The 14,509-nt window shown below is 44.0% G+C and overlaps 3 non-coding genes across 3 annotated transcripts; 2 read left to right on the top strand and 1 right to left on the bottom strand.

Annotated features, from left to right (window-relative positions):
- Positions 1-2,697: 2,697 nt before the first annotated feature.
- On the top strand, positions 2,698-2,769 carry trnae-uuc (transfer RNA glutamic acid (anticodon UUC)). The gene has a single exon. It is a non-coding gene; the product is annotated as a tRNA-Glu (tRNA).
- Positions 2,770-2,864: 95 nt separating this feature from the next.
- Positions 2,865-2,938, bottom strand: trnan-guu (transfer RNA asparagine (anticodon GUU)). The gene has a single exon. It is a non-coding gene; the product is annotated as a tRNA-Asn (tRNA).
- Positions 2,939-10,817: 7,879 nt separating this feature from the next.
- trnav-uac (transfer RNA valine (anticodon UAC)) lies at positions 10,818-10,890 on the top strand. Its single transcript has one exon. It is a non-coding gene; the product is annotated as a tRNA-Val (tRNA).
- The last annotated feature ends 3,619 nt before the right edge of the window (positions 10,891-14,509 follow it).

Here is a 14,509-nt window from a genome sequence, read left to right as displayed (position 1 = left end):
TCTACGGGTTGATGCTCAGCCTCTGCGAGGTAGAGATCAGTGCGCCAGACAACAACAGCACCACCCTTGTCAGCAGGTTTGATGACAATGTCAGGGTTGGACCTGAGAGAACGGAGTGCAGCAAGTTCAGAGAGATACAGGTTAGAGTGGGTGAGAGGAGCAGAGAAGTGGAGATGATAGCTTTCCCGATGATCTAGTGGTCAGGATTCGGCACTTTATCAGCAGCAGCCCGAGTTCGATTCCTGATCAGGGAATGTCGATTTTTTATCTTGTTAAAATGAGTATTAATTACTTATTGATGGTAAAATTTTATCAGCTCCACCAGAACCAGTGGGGTGATAGTTGAAGTTTCGCCGCAGAGTTGGAAATGTCATATTTGGACAAGTCGAGAACAAAGACAGAAGCGGAGTGAGGGAATGAAAGGAGGACAAGAGAAGGGCTGGGTGGAAAGCACTGACCACAGAGCTGGTGGTGCCAGGAAAAATATGGGTGGGAGAAGGGCAAATTTTGCTGCCTACTGTTTGCACTGACATAAATATGACTCCTGATAGATCAGCCAATCACTACTACTCTTTGACAGCAGCACGCCAGGCCGAATGGCCTCTTTCTGTGCTGCAACTTTCTATAATTTTATATTTCCCAACAGCACGGATCATTCTTCCATTTTATAACCCATTCGAGCGAGATATACTTTCATACCTTGTATTCGGCTCGTTTGAAACCAAAACACGGAGCAAATTCAGCGAGATTTCTTGTCATTTCCAGCATGAGATTTGTCACGAGACTAATTGAGCGACACATTAATGGTGCCAATCCTTGACTGGAGCTCACCGCGTCCAAAAAGCATTGTTATCATCTGCCTGTTTTGTAACTTCTTGCAGTACATCTGCTGAACTATATAAGCTTTTCACAGCTCTGCTTTCTTCACATTGAAATCCAATGTGAAAATATGAGCATTTTCAAAGCTGAACAACGTAGACAAGACTGGAAGGGAAGTGTGATTGTGGATAATCGGCACTCTGCACATTCCTGTAATCAGTACTTGGGTGAATCAGGCAGATCCTGGTGTCTCTGTAAGCTGCTATCTGTAAACCGATCACATTCTGTTTTACGTTCGCACCAGCTGACTGTGTTTGCATCAAGCAGCCAATTGACCTGGACGGGCAGAAAGAGCTGGAGGCGAATATCGGTCCTGCACAAGTTTCACAGCTAATTCAACAACCCCGCCTTTTCTCCACACCCATTTATATTTTATTGTCTCTCAGTATTTCTGTTAAAGTTAAACACCGCACACACCTGCTTTAACTGTGAGCTGCCACTTTTTCGACCAATAGGACAATTTCAGCAGCAGCGGAAGTGGTATTTGAAACCAAGCTTCATTATTACTGCCCATCGCCTTGCCTAGCATTGCTACTCAAATAGAACAGAAGCAAAGCAGCAACAATACGTCATAAGGCCCCACAAGCCTCCTCCGTCACTTTATAAGATCATGGCGGATCTCCAGCCTCAACACCAAATTTCCACCCAATCCCGATCCCCCTTCATTCCCTTAGAGTCCAAAAATCAGGAGAATTTTTGGATGTTTTTTCTTCCATTGATCCGAGAGTTCTGTGGACACCTGGTTGAAATCAGCAATAATAAGAAGCACAGTCGGTAAGATTGGAACTTTCCTGGGGAAACCCCAGTGGATTTTAACAGCATCGTTTTCACCACCCGGACACAATGATTGACCAAGGCCCCAATGCTTTCCACTCAATCATCAATAACAACATTCACAGCTTCCGCTTCTCAGCTGCACCTCCTTCCAAACATTGATCCATTTTCCTCAGGATCTGTTTCTGGATTCAATATTTACCTGCTTTGTGACCTCGTTTTGAAAACAGATCCGCTTCAATATCCAACACAAATTGAATTGCAAATCTGAAGGACAATCAGTGGAAAACAAGTCACTCAGTAACACAAATCCAATGGTGCTCATTTTCAGATTCATAACAGTCAGCTTTTCAATAAAATGAAGGAATTTGACAGTGAAAAGATTTAGAAAGTTGGTGTGCCTTTTATTTGTGACACACTCACTCGGGTATTCTGTAAATGCTGCTCCGAGGTTTAGTAACCGGGATATAATCTACCTGAGTTTTCCTGAGCCTGTGCTCGGTGTATTGGGAGGTTTGGCCCGAGTTGGAGTATCTTGTGTCCCAGGGAGGGGCAGTAACCCGCTGATTGAAGCTGCAGTCGTCGCTTTCTGCTGGCAGCGGGTGATTGGAGAGTGCAGGGCCGGAATATTGCTGCTTTTCTGCTTTTCCCTGTCTCACTCACTGTGGAGCTGAGGAAGAGGGAAGAATTGATGGGTTTGTTTGAATCCAATAACTTCATAGATTTCCAATGTGTTGGATTTCGGTACATGGTATGTCTAAATGTTTTCTCATTATATTTGAAATGAATATTCGAAAAAAAAGCCGCTTACCTGGGAGCTCACTGGATTCCAGTGGAGTCGGCAACATTTCCGGGGTCTTGACATTCAGCTCAAGTATTGGTATTTATTATACCTGTTCCATGAAGGGAAACTCTTTCGAGTTACCAACAGTCACAGATTGCAACTTCTTTCGAGTACAATCACAGTTCTTGGTTTTCCAGGAGTGGGACATGAACCCACAACCCTCTGATTCAAAGGCGAGGGTGCTATGAACTGAGCCAGATTCACTGGTGGTCTAGTGGTTAGGATTCGACGCTTTCACCGTCGCGGCCCGGGTTCGATTCCCGGTCAGGGAATGTCGAGTTACTGAATTTGTTGGAACATTCAGCTCAAGTAGCCAATGACAACCGGGAACTGAGTGACAATGAATGCTGAAAAAAAGTGGAAGTTTCGTCCCTGGGTGGTCTCGAACCACCAACCTTTCGGTTAACAGCCGAACGCGCTGACCAATTGCGCCACAGAGACCGATGAAGACTTTATGCAGGATACCAGTGAGTTAAATCTTCAGATTGCTGCTACCGGAATGACAATTGTCTCTATCAGTTTTATTCTTCCAAAATAAGGAGTGGAGAATTCATTGTGGACACATGGAAACAGTCTGATCCCACCCACTGCAGACACATCCATGTCACCGGGATCCAGCTCTCCTACAACCGGTGCCGTCTCCCTTCGAGCCTTTGCGTGCCTTGACTGTTACCAAGTATTCTGATTGTCCTGAAGCCGAAATTAGGTTTGAATTCCTGATGTGCAGTAATGAGAATCCTTTCAATGTCTCAGATCAGTTAATTTCACTGAGAACATCAGAGTCAATGTTCCAGCGTCTTAAAGAAGGGAAAGGTGCCTTGACTGTCTCTGGTCAGTCGGACAGTTCACCCTTCATTCTCCTCTGATTCCGGTTCGCAAAGAGTTTCGAAAGATTCATAAAGCTGGAGACTGGGTTTTCTGTTTTGGTTCCTTCTCCATTTTCCTACCTGCTAACTGACAATATTTTCCAAAATCTCATCTCAATCCCTCAATGCAAGGCACATCATGTCCAGGGATGAGGAAATTCAGTTTTGTGGAGAGATTATAGAGACCGGGATTGTTCTCTTTAGAGCAAAGAAGTTTAAGTTGAGATTTCATGGAGCTGTTCAAAATAATGTGAGTGGGGGCAGTGGGGACGGGCGGCTTGATGGTGCAAATAGAGAGAAACTGTTTCCACTGACGGGGGTCAGTAACCAGAGGATTCGGATTTAAAGATAGTTAAGGAAAGACAGACTTGCATTGATACAGCGCTTTTCCTGACCAGCGGATGTCTGAAGCCACTTTCAAGCCAATTTAGCACTGAAGTAAAAACAGAAAATACTGGAGAAACTCAGCAGGTTTTGCTTTCCACAGACGCTGTCAGAACTGCTGAGTTCTACCTGCATTTAATGTTTTTATTCCAAATTTCCAGTATTTTGCTTTTATTGAAGAACTTTCTGAAGGAGAGTCATTATTTTCATGCAGGGAGCACGGCAGCAAATCACTGCTCAACAAACACACAAAGCCAGGGACTTCACAATGCACAGATCTTATAATCTTGGTTGAAGGGTAAACAGTGACCAGGACACATGACTGCATCCTGCTGTCTTTAACAAACTTCAATCTGCAAGTTTTGATGATGGTTCTGGCCAATTTCGAACGGGGCAACTCTTCACATACGAGGTAAACATGGTAACCACTGCCCTGCAGAAACAGGGGATAGGAGGCAAGCTCAATGGGCCTCACTAAAATGTTAAGCGGTGACGTCATGCAGCAACACTTTGGGTCTTTGTTTTGAAGAAATGGAATTCGGCAGCTCTCTTTGGGGATGCTGGGAGACAGACTGATCCAATAATGTCATCATGAAAAGGCACAGCTCTACAAGAGGCCCATAGTATCGATGTCAGTTTTCCACAAAGAGCTTTCGAGTTAATCTCAATTTCTTTGTCTCTTTCCATAACCCTGATTTTTTTCTCCCTTACAAGTCCTTGTCCAATTCCCTTTTGAAAACTCTGAGTTGAGAGAAACAATATTGAAAGAGGTGCAGGAGCTGCTGCCGTGTCCATGCTCAGTGTGTGAAAATTAACAAAGATTCCCTGACTCATTGAGATGAAGGGTTGGATTCTGAATTCTTTAACAATTATTCAAATTTTGAAAATAGTTGATTTAAAATCGAATTTTCAGAAAACAAATGTCTATTCTGACCAATCATCTCCTCGTTTTCCTCAGTCGATACCTTTTACCAACATTTCATTGAGCAAACACGCACAGTCACCACAGGAAAATAAACACATCATTTGAAACATTTAAATAGTGAAACATTGAAATAATGAAGTTAATAGTGGAGATGATTTCTGTATGTTACAAAGTGCAGGATAATCTGATTAACTGGCGGAGCTGGCTCGAGTTTCCCAATGACCGATTCCTGCTCCTTTGCTTCTGTTCTATTTCGATGATAATACCAGTGAAGGGAATTATGAGCAGGCATATGCCCCGTGGTAGTGTTGCCAAGCGGTCTAAGGCGCTGAATTACGGTTCTAGCCTCTACAGAGGCGAATCCCACCACGTACAAACGTTCAGATGATCTACCTTTTGGGATCAGCCCCATTGGGACCAACAGATCCCAGCTCACGTTAAACCCAGCGGAGTGTGCGGTGTTTTATTTTGATAGGAAGAAGAGGTGAGACAACATAAATATCAGTTAAAGGCAGGGTGTGGAATTGCAGTCATTGAGTTGCACTTCCAGAGGGTCGGCATGTGAACGACATGCTGAAAGACCGTCTGATGTATACGTCTGTGATTTTATACAAACGTCATTAGTGCAAATCTGGGGCTTGGATTCATGACTGAGTGGTTAAGGTGACGGGTTTTGAATGCATTGGGATTTCCACAGGTAGGCTGGAATCCTGCCAATTACGCTTCTTATCATTCCTGAATTTTACAGTGTACCTGCACAATTAATTGTCTGAATAAGTTGCATAAAAACCATCTAAAACCTCCAGCGTTCTCTAATTTCTATTCGTCTGTAAGCATTCACAAAAGTTGCAGCGAGAAATGAAACAGAAACGGAACCAGGTTGGTGTCAGGCTTGATTTTTGGGTGTTTGTCTCTCCTTAGAGACAATCACATGCCCTTTGTCACTCTCGGTCTATATTTCTGTGTTTCTTCCTCTGTGCGTGTCAATGTGGTTCAGTTCCCCAAGGGCATGAACATATTTTTACCATCACAAACTTTATTCACATTAGTTTCAAATTTCACAGAGAAAAATATCAGGATGGAAGATGCAGGAGGAGTTTGCAATGTTTGGAAGGAGGTGCAGCTAAAAAGTGGAAGATTCAGGGAGAAGCTTTCTTCTCACTTAACACGAGATATGGAACCAGATCTGGGAGGTATTTGTGTCGGTGTAAACAGTAAAGCCTCCCTTACTTCCCCTATATTTTGCCTTGCACCAACATCTCTCTGGTTAAGGCTTTGCCACCTATCACAGCCCTTCTCTCATTCCCTATTTTCACTTCTACATTTGTTCTCGACCTGTTGCACGGGTGACATTTCCAGCTCTGAGGCAGATTTCCAGCTCTCGCTCCACTGATTCTGGCAGAGATGAGCGTCTTCTGTTTTTCATCAAGGAACAACTCAGACTCATTGTAACAGTTTGCACGAGGTCAGTAAATCTCCATTCCCTGACCAGGAACCAAACCTGAACCACAGCAGTGAAAGCACTTAATCCTGACCACTAGTCCACCAAGAAAGCTGCTCATAAGCCTCACCACTTGGCTTATCTACGCTACCTGGGCCTTTTATTTTTGTGCCAGACCTCTTTCACCAGAGACACGTTTCATAAGAACATAAAAACATTAGAAATAGGAGCAGGAGTCGGCCATTCGGCCCCTCAAGCCTGCCCCGCTATTCAATAAGATCATGGCTACTCTGCCCCAGGCCTCAACTCCTTTTTCCTGCCAGCTCCTCATAGCCCTCAATCCCCGATATTTCAAAAATCTATCTACCTCTTCTTTAAATACTCTCAGTGAGCTACCCTCCACAACTCTCTTGGGCAGAGAATTCCAAACATTCACGACCCTCTGGGAGAAGAAATTCCTTCGCATCTCAGTTTTAAATGAGTGCCCCCTGATTCTGTAACTATGCCCCCTAGTTGGAGGTTCCCCCATTAGTGGAAACAACTTCTCAACTTCTATCCTGTCAACCTCCTCAGAATCTTGCACGTTTCAATAGGATCACCCCTGAGTCTTCTAAACTCTAATGAATAAAGGCTTCACCTGCTTCACAGTTCTTGATTAGTCAACACCTTCATCCCAGAAATTAGCCTAGTGAATCTCTTTTGAACTGCCAGCAATGCCAATATATGCTTGCTTAAATATGGGGACCAAAACTGTACACAGGACTCCAGGTGCGGCCTCACCAACACTCTGTACAGCTGTAACAAGACTTCCCCATTTTTAAACTCCAACCACGAGCAAAACAGGCCAAAATTCCATTTGCCTTCTTCATTACTTGCTGCACCTGCATGCCAAGTTTGTGTGTTTCATGCATAGGAAAACCCAGATCCCTCTGTGCTGCACTTTTTTGGAGTCTCCCTCCATTTATATAATATTCTGCCTTCTGATTCTTCCTATCAATGTGTATGATCTCAAACTTTCCTACATTAAACTCCATCTGCCAACTTTTGCCCAATCACTGAACCTATCTATACCCCCTTGAAGATTCTTCAAGTCCTCATCACAACCTGACCTCCCACCTATTTTTGTATCGTCAGAAAATTTAGATACATTACACTCTGCCCCCTCCTCCATGTCATTAGTGTAGATAGTAAATAATTGAGTCCCTGGGACTGATCCTTGTGGCACTCCACTAGTTACGTCTTTCCAATCTGAAAATTCCCGGCTCACTGCCTTCTGTGTGTTAAATTGGGCTCTTCACATTGCAGGGTTTGTGCAGGGGAGTAGGGATCACGGTCTCTCACACACGGAAAGTTTCACCGCTCGAAAAGTGGTATAAGCATTAACAGAATTAAGTGTGAGGAAAGGTTTCATCGTTCCCGTTTGTTGTTAAATAGTAACCGGATGCATCATCTCAAAACAAAGTGACATTTATACTTCTCCAGGTTTCGAATGATATTCTGAAAAATGCATGGTTTGGAAGAAACAGAGAAAGATGGGGACGGATTTGTTGTCAGGCCGTTCGCGCATGTGTGAGGTGTTGAATGAGCTGCTGATGTGCTGTGTCATCTGATGATTCTAATGTTAGATCAATTTCTCTGCCGCATGGCTAAGGTTTTCAGCCGAATTTTACCTCCACAGAACAAAGTTCTGAAGTGCAATAAGACAGCACAGTTTGACATTCTAGGTCGTTCTGCAAGGAGCTGCGTGTTGTTTTTGTCGTCTAGTGGTTATCACATTTGCTTTACACGTCGAAAATTTCCTGAATCGAAACTCATTGAAGAACAGTGGAACTGGCAACATTTGTGGGAAATGTTCTTACCGCCATTGACAACCCGGATCTGTGTGACACTGAATGTTGATGGGGGGAAAACATTAACAGCTTCGCCTCTGAACCACCAAACTTTACAGCTAACAGCCGAACGCGCTGACCAATTGTGCTACAGAAACTGATGCAACTTTCTGTGTTCTTTGTACAGGTACAGCCAAGTCTCTTTGAACATCAGCACAACTTTCTCACCTCTTCAAACATGTTATGTTTTGTTGTTTTTTAAAAATTATTTTTACGACCAAGTGAGTAACTTCAGACTTTGCTACATTTTTCTCCGTCTGTCATCTTGTTAGCCAATCACCTCTTATATATTATAAAAACAGAAAATGCTGGCAAAACTCAGCAGGTCTGACATAATCTGTGGAGAGGGAAACCGAGTTAACGTTTCGAGTCCGTATGACTCTCCTTCAGACCTGAAAAGAAATAGAAAGTGATAGAATTTATGCTATTCAAGCGGGGCGGGGAGGGGGCGGGGAGGGGGGCGGTGTGGGGCGGGTAGAGCAGGCGAGATTGGATAGAAGATCAGTGATAGGTGGGGGTGGAGGAGAGATTGACAAATGTGTCATGGACACAAGACAAAGGGAGTGTTAATGGCAGTGGTCAGGGCTGAAGAAGGTGCAGATAGTGGCATAAAAGTAAGGAAGCAGAATGTGTGAATAGAAGAATAAGGGTCAGCACTTTGTGAAAGAGCAACATGGAACAAGTAACACATGGCTCTATTTTGGGCTGGGGTGGGGGGAAGTGCGGTGGTTGGGGAAAAAGGATAGAAAAGGGGATAAAAGGGGGGATAAAATAATGAATAAATTAATAAAAATAAGTAAATAAAAATAAAAATACATTTTTATAGCGAGATTTTAAAAAGGGTGAAATTAGAGGAGAGAGTTCACGGTCTGAAGTTGTTGAACTCAATATTCAGTCTGGATGGCTGTAAAGTGCCTAATCGGAAGATGTGGTGTTGTTCCTCCAGTTTGCGTTGAGCTTCACTGGAACATTGCAGCAGGCCAAGGACGGACATGTGGGCATGAGAGCAGGGTGGGGTGTTGAAATGGTAAACGACAGGAAGGTCTGGGTCATACTTGCGCACAGACCGAAGGTGTTCCACAAAGTGGTCACCCAGTCTGCATTTGGTCTCTCCAATGTAGAGGAGACCGCATTGGGAACAGCAAATGCAGTGGAGCAAATTGAAGGGGGTGCAAGTGAAGCACTGCTTCACCTGAAAGGAGTGTTTTGGCCCTTGGAAAGTGAGGAGGGAGGCCCCTAAAGGGCCAACTGTCAGTTGTTCTTTCACAAAGTGCTGATCCTTGTTCTGCTATTCACACATTCTGCTTTCTTGCCTTTATGCCACAATCAGTATCTTTTTTCACCCTTACCGCTATCATTAACACTCCCTTTGTCTTGTGTCCCTGACTCCTTTGTCAACCCTTCCTGAGCCCCCACCTCTCACTGACATTCCCACCTGCTCCACCCAACCCCTCGTATAACAATATAAACTCCATCACATTTCTGCTTCTCTTTCGCTCTGAAGAGTCAGAAGGACTCGAGACATTGACTCTGTTTCTCTCTTCACAGATGCTGTCAGATGGTGAGTTTTTCCAACATTTTCTGTTTTTAATACAGATTTCCAACATCCGCAATGTTTTAACTTAAATGAAATTGCTTCTTTTATATTTTTCTGCAGTCTCTCAGCTTTCCACATAACTTCGCCATCTCAGCTGAAGGTTACCCATAGGTTCACAGGGAGGATTGAACTCACGCCCCTTGACTTACAAGTCAAGTGCTGTAACCACTGAGCTATGGAGCCACCTATTCCCTTAAGCATACGGAAAATCGACCATATTCAGTAAAATGAGGTGGAGGCTGAAGTTCCAGGTGGATGACATTTGATAGACCTGGAAATGTCTGAGATGGAGAACAAGAAGTTAAATGATGCGACATGAAAGTGGCAGAATTTGATGTGTGTCAGTTACTTTCAGTGATGAATTTCTGCCGTGTGTCGCCTTGTCAGTTTCACAGGAGCCGCAGGGATGAGGTTGGTGGCACCTGGTTAAAATTAGGAATAATGTGAACTGTAGTCAGCAGGATTCAAACCTACAGGGGGAGACCCCAATGGATTTGAAATCCATCAACTTAAACATTCAGCTGCGACTAACAGCAGCTTCCGAGCTCAAATGTGTTCTTGTCAAATCAGAGATGGCTGCAAAATAAGTCACTCGGCCCGTCGTGTCTGTGCTGGCTCTCTGGAAGAGCAACTCAACCAATTCCACACACCCGCCTTTCCCTTACAACAATTTATATTTGTATTGCCTCTCCGCGTTTTTCCAAACAAAATAAAGTTCACAACCCGCCCTGTATTAAACTAGAATCTCCTCTTGTTCTCCGAAAGGGAATTCCTAAAGTTCCCCAAAGTGGGAATGTGACTTAAACTGTGGCAGTGCTGGGATTCGGATCCAATCCTCCAGGGACTTGAAGAAACCCAAGTCCAAATCTTCATGTTACTGGGTGGGGAAAACTTTGTTAATTAAGGGAAACAGTGCATGGATTCTGCAGAAACTCCTTCTTCAAAAGTGAATTAGACAGTGACTTGAAATAGAGAAAAATTAGGCTTATGGAGAGAGAGAAATATATTGAGACAAATTGGTTCCTCTTTAAAAAGGAAGCTGGCACAGAAGAGATAATCTAATGACCATCCAACCTGCTGTGCCATTTGATGATGACATTGTTGATCAGTCTGTCTCCAGCATTCCTAATGAGAACAGCCGAATTCCATTTCTTCAAAACAAAGACTCAAAAATGCTGTTGCGGAACTGCATTGTAGTCAGATGCATTTATCAATGGAGTTTCTGTAGTGTAGTGGTTATCACGTTCGCCTTACACGCGAAAAGTCCCCGGTTCGAAACCGGGCAGAAACTTTACCGCAACTTACACATTTAAGTAAGAGGAAAAGCTGCGTTGCTCCTTCTTGTTGTTGAATATTAGCTGAATGCAGTGTCTCACAGCCGTATTGCACTTGCTCTTCGCCTTATCTGTTGGAACTCGCCGGGTAACAGGAGAGTTGGCGATTTCTGTCTTTTTTTGTCGCTTAAGGACCCAATGACAACCCGGGACTGTGAGACAATGAATGCTGCTCCAGCTAACAGCAATCGCTGTTGTCATTGGCTGAAGAAGTCGGTTGTGTTCTAGAGAAACGTGTCATTTTGTCGGAGAAAAGTGTCTCTGTTGAAAGAGGTTTGAAATGAAAATAAAAGGCACAGAAAGCATGGATAAGCCGGGCTGTAAAGCTGCAAACCTGGGGGTCTAGTGGTTAAGGTTTGGCGCTTATAAATGTCATGAGAATGATTAATATAAATATGCATTACTTCTTGATTGAAAACTGAAAACGCATATCAGTTCCGCCTGAATCAGTGGAGTGGGAGCTGGAGTATTGCATCAGCGCCGGAAATGTCACCCGTGCAACAGGCCGCGAGCAAATACAGAGGTGAAGATAAGGAATGAGAGAAGCGCATGGCAGGCTGCAAATCACTGACTATAGAGACGGTGGTTCACGGCAAAATATAGCGGTAATAGGGGAGATTTCACTGTTTACACTGACACAAACCTCTCCCAGGTCTGGTTCCGAATCTTGTGCCAAATGACAAAAAAATTCTCACTGAATTTACTCAGTCCCATGACGTCAGAGGAGCTGAACACAAGGGAAGAAGGTGGATTTTGCTGGAATGGGTTGAAGATGATAGAATGACTGTGAAGGCAGCAGCAGTGGGGATGGAAATGAAACAATTATAGAAAGTTACTTTGAAAGGGTAGTTGTGATTGGTTGATCAAGAGTGATATTTTTGCCAGTTTGAACAGCAGGAAGATAAATCTGTCCCATTCCCACCCACATTTTGCACCATCATCCCTTTCGTCAGTTTCTGTCTCATGCCTTGTAACCTATCACAGTCCTTCCGTTTTGTCCTTTCACTCCCCTTCGCCTCTGGACTTGTTTTCCATCTGTTACATCTGTGACTTTTCCAACTCTGATGAAAGATCATCCAGCTGGAAGATTAACTCTCTTTCTCACTCCACAGACGCTGCCAAACCTGGTTTCATTTAATCAGGAATTTCTGTTCATTGTGACAGTTCACACAGTGGTAAGGAAAAGGTTTACCTTGACCGGGAATTGCCAGTGAAAGCACCATATCCTCAGCACTGAACAGTCACAACTTCCAGTGAAGTAGAGGGCAATTTTAATGCAGAAACAACCAAATCGATTTTTCACAAAGTGGGAAGGAGAAAGACTCAGTTTGAGCGGTGATACTGCTGGAGCAATGGAGAGCTGGGGATCACCCATGGAAGCTGCAAAGTTTTCAGGAATAATGGCGCCTAGCGTGGGGCTCAAATAGATGGCCCCGGAGTTTAGAGTTTCATGCTCTATCGATTGAGCTAACCGGACCAGCATTTAAAGCCGTTCATACTCCAAAATACATCATTAGAAATCCTGATTTCCAGTTGGTGTCTCAGCTTGTTCTGAGTTTAACTCATGTGAATAAAGCTTGTGATGATAAAAATGTGTTCATCCCCTTGGGGAACTGAAGCACATTGACACAAACAGAGGATGACAGATAGACATTTACACCGAGGGTGACAGAGGCCGAAGGAGAGGCAAACACCAAGAAAGCAAGGGCGACACCAACTTGGCCAATTATTGTTCCTTTCCAGACTCCAAATTGAGTAAATGTTTGCAGATGAATGGAAATGAAGAAACGCGGAAGGGAAGCAGGTAAAGTACACGGGAATGTTGGAAGGTTTTTATCCAATTTAACCAATAACTAACCCTGGAGGCATCTAAAGGAAGATGTGCAGTCAGCCAGACTCAAACCTGCTTCGGGAGACCCCAATGGATTTCAAGCCCATTACTTTAAACACTTGGCCCCAACTACAGGCCTTACGGTGATTTTAATGTTGTTCATATAACATCCCCGAACGGTTCTAGCAGCGACAGAGATCATTCGGCTCCACATCTTCCCGGTCACCCTGCAATTTACACTGACTCTCCTTGTTCTTCCTACCAAAATGAAGATCTTAAAAGGACACCGACTTCGAGCCGATTCTGAGATGATGTGACTGAAAGGGCAACACACACAGGAGACTGGAGTCTAAACCCAACCCCCTGAGACCGCTCGGCCATGCTATCTCCACTCAATGCACACTAACCATTGCCTTGAGTGGTGTTTGCACTGAATTACAACATAACCAACATAACCAAGATAGTCCATTTTACCTCCCGAGCCCCTCATAGTATCATAGTATCAGGTTCAAAGTTACCCCACAGATAGAGGCCATTCAGCCCGTGTCATAGCAACATAGGGCTCAGGAACAGGAGCAGGAATAGGCCATTCAGCCCTTTGAGTCTGTTCTGCTGTTCAATAAGATCATGGCTGATCTTGTTGTGGGCACAACTCCAATTTCCTGTCTGTCCGCCATAACCCTTGACTCCCTTGTCTATCAAAAATCTATCTAAGTCTGCCTTGCATAAATTCAATGACTCAGCCTCCAATGCTTTCTGGGAAAAATAATTCCACAGACTAACAACCCACCGAGAAAGAAAAAAAAACTTCTCATCTCCGTCTGAAAAGGGAGACCTCTTACTCTTCTGGAAACTAACTCGCCTGGTCCAACTCCCTCGCCTTTTCCCCGGAGACCTGGATTTTCTGTCCAATCCTCTCTTGAAATCCACGATTGAACCTGCCTCCCCCACACTCTCAGCTGGTGCATTCCAGATCCTAACCACTCGCTGTGTAACAGAGAAAGCCCTTTAGAATTATTGGCTTCTGCACAATCAGAATATTTGGTAACAGACAAAACACTGAAAGTTTCAAAGGGAGACGGCAACTGTTGTAGGAGAGCTGTTTCCCGGTAACATGGATGTGTCTGCAGTGGGTGGGATCAGGCGGTTTCCATGTATCCACGATGAATGTCCCAAATTTAATTTTGGGAGAATGAAACTGATAGAGAACAATTGTCATTCTGGTAGCAGCAATCTGAAGCTTTAACTCACTGACCCCCTGCTTTAGGGTATCTCGAAGAGTCAACTTTCATCAGTCTCTGTTGCACAATTGATCAGTGCATTCAACTGAGAACTGAAAAAAATCGGTGGTTTGAGGCCACCCAGGGGCGAATCCGTCGTCGTTTTCTCCCCATCAACATTCATTACCACACAGGTCTGGCTGGCTCTGTGGCTCTGAAACCACAGGAAAATATCGCCCAACGTTGCAAGCTCGACTTTTACCCTCTGAGTTCCCACAACAATCTTCATTTCTGAACTTTCATTTCAAAGAATATTCTGAATATTCATTTTAAAGAAAATAAACGATCATGTACCTCCATCTAGCCCAATAGAAATCTAGGAAGTTATTGGATCAAACGAACGCATCAATTTTTCTCTCTTCCTCAGCTCCACAGTGAGTGAGACAGGGAAATGCAGCAATTATCCAGCCCAACACTCTCCAATCAGCCGCTGCCAGAAGAAACATTTTTTAAAAACTATTATTA

This window comes from Cetorhinus maximus, chromosome 23 (genome assembly GCF_964194155.1).
Source record: "Cetorhinus maximus chromosome 23, sCetMax3.hap1.1, whole genome shotgun sequence".
Lineage (NCBI taxonomy): Eukaryota > Metazoa > Chordata > Chondrichthyes > Lamniformes > Cetorhinidae > Cetorhinus > Cetorhinus maximus.
This window is presented reverse-complemented; position numbering and strand designations above follow the sequence as displayed.